A 2,682-nucleotide genomic window follows, 5' to 3' on the forward strand; every position below is an offset into this window, starting at 1 on the left:
AATTAGTCCCTCTCCTCGCTGGAAGTCCAAAAAAAAATGTCGTAAATTTGACTAAGTGCCTAGGAGGATGTCCCTTTAAGAAGGCCGACGTGCCTTGGTTCTCTACCTGGGTACGGAACGCCAAATTAGTCCCTCTCCTCGCTGGAAGTCCAAAAAAAAGGCGTGAATTTGACTAAGTGCCTAGGAGGATGTCCCTTTAAGAAGGCCGACCTGCTATGGTTCTCCACCTGGGTCCGGAAAGCAAAATTAGTCCCTCTCCTCGCTGGAAGTCCAAAAAAAAATGTCGTAAATTTGACTAAGTGCCTAGGAGGATGTCCCTTTAAGAAGGCCGACGTGCTATGGTTCTCCACCTGGGTCTGGAACGCCAAATTAGTCCCTCTCCTCGCTGGAAGTCCAAAAAAAAGGCGGAAATTTGACTAAGTGCCTAGGAGGATGTCCCTTTAAGAAGGCCGACGTGCTATGGTTCCAAAAAAAAGGCGGAAATTTGACTAAGTGCCTAGGAGGATGTCCCTTTAAGAAGGCTGACCTGCTATGGTTCTCCACCCGGGTACGGAAAGCAAAATTAGTCCCTCTCCTCGCTGGAAGTCCAAAAAAAAGGCGTAAGTTTGACTAAGTGCCTAGGAGGATGTCCCTTTAAGAAGGCTGACCTGCTATGGTTCTCCACCCGGGTACGGAAAGCAAAATTAGTCCCTCTCCTCGCTGGAAGTCCAAAAAAAAAGGTGTAAATTTGACTAAGTGCCTAGGAGGATGTCCCTTTAAGAAGGCCGACCTGCTATGGTTCTCCACCTGGGTCAGGAACGCCAAATTGTCCCTCTCCTCGCTGGAAGTCCAAAAAAAAGGCGTGAATTTGACTAAGTGCCTAGGAGCATTTCCCTTTAAGAAGGCCGACGTGCTATGGTTCTCCACCCGGGTACGGAAAGCAAAATTAGTCCCTCTCCTCGCTGGAAGTCCAAAAAAAAGGCGTAAATTTGACTAAGTGCCTAGGAGGATGTCCCTTTAAGAAGGCTGACCTGCTATGGTTCTCCACCCGGGTGCGGAAAGCAAAATTAGTCCCTCTCCTCGCTGGAAGTCCAAAAAAAAGGCGGAAATTTGACTAAGTGCCTAGGAGGATGTCCCTTTAAGAAGGCTGACCTGCTATGGTTCTCCACCCGGGTACGGAAAGCAAAATATGCACCCCCATAATTATAGACATCACCCCCCAAATTAAACACATTATTTCCAGTTCTTTTGGGCCTCTATTTTCAGACGGTTTGGCGTATTTCCTTGACGCCGGGGAGTCCTACAGGTGTTCCCGGGGAATGAGAGGCCTTTTGTGGGCCAGAAAGAGTGGGGAACCCTTGGAGCCCCTATTTTCAGACAGTTTGGCTTATTTCGGTGACGCCGGGGCGTCCATCAGGTCTTCCCGGGGAATGAGAGGCCTTTTGTGGCCATATGTCAACAAAAGAGTGGGGAAATGGAGCCCTCCGGTGGACTCCCGCTGCAAATGCACCCCCCAAATTAAATACATTAATTCCAGGCCTTTTGGGGCCCTATATTCAGACGGTGTGGAGCCCTCCAGTGGACTCCCGCCTCCAATGCACCCCCATAATTATAGACATCACCCCCCAAATTAAACACATTATTTCCAGTTCTTTTGGGCCTCTATTTTCAGACGGTTTGGCGTATTTCCTTGACGCCGGGGAGTCCTACAGGTGTTCCCGGGGAATGAGAGGCCTTTTGTGGGCCAGAAAGAGTGGGGAACCCTTGGAGCCCCTATTTTCAGACAGTTTGCCGTATTTCGGTGACGCCGGGGCGTCCATCAGGTCTTCCCGGGGAATGTGAGGCCTTTCGTGGGCCATATTTTCAGACAGATTGGCCTGTTTCAGTGACGCCGAGGCGTCCATCAGGTCTTCCCGGGGAGTGTGAGGCCTTTTGGGGCCCTATTTTCAGACAGAAAAAAAAGAAAAGTAACCCTTACACTACAAAGGACAGCGGGGAAACGCCCCCCCAGCAAAGTCACAGGGGAAGTGGGGTAGACAAGTGGAGAGTGTCTGGGGAAAAGTCCACAAAATGATCAAAAATCACACCCAGGTACGAGTGCCACAAGTCCCGCCGCGTCCCACCCGAGTCCGAGGTGCCCCCCACATGCCCAAAACGCACCCAGCAAAGGTGCACTGTGAGTGGGGAAGAAAAGTTGGAAAAGTGGGCAAAAGTCCCGAATTTGATCCAACATTATACCCAGGTTCGAGTCCCACAAGTCCCGCCGCGTTCCACCAGTGTTCCGGGGTGCCTACAATGTCCACAACTTACCCAGCAAAGGTGCACTGTGATTGGGAAGAAAAGTTGGGAAAGTGGGCAAAAGTCCCGAATTTGAGCCAAAATCACACCCAGGTTCGAGTCCCACAAGTCCCGCCGCGTTCCACCAGGGTTCCGGGGTGCCTGACATGTCCACGACGCACCCAGCAAAGGCGCACTGTGAGTGGGGAAGAAAAGTTGGAAAAGTGGGCAAAAGTCTGGAAAAATGACCAAAAACCACACCCAGGTTAGAGCCCCACACGTCCTGCAGTCGCACCCGAGTCCTGGGATGCCCAACATGTCCAAAAAAAATCAAAAAAAGCCCAAAAAATCAAAAAAATCCCCGGGCCGTATCTTGGACGCCGGCGTACCGCGTTCGGCCCTCGTGCCGTAGTTTGGCGACCGATT

The sequence above is a fragment of the Nerophis lumbriciformis genome, unplaced genomic scaffold (genome assembly GCF_033978685.3).
Source record: "Nerophis lumbriciformis unplaced genomic scaffold, RoL_Nlum_v2.1 HiC_scaffold_78, whole genome shotgun sequence".
NCBI classification, from domain to species: domain Eukaryota; kingdom Metazoa; phylum Chordata; class Actinopteri; order Syngnathiformes; family Syngnathidae; genus Nerophis; species Nerophis lumbriciformis.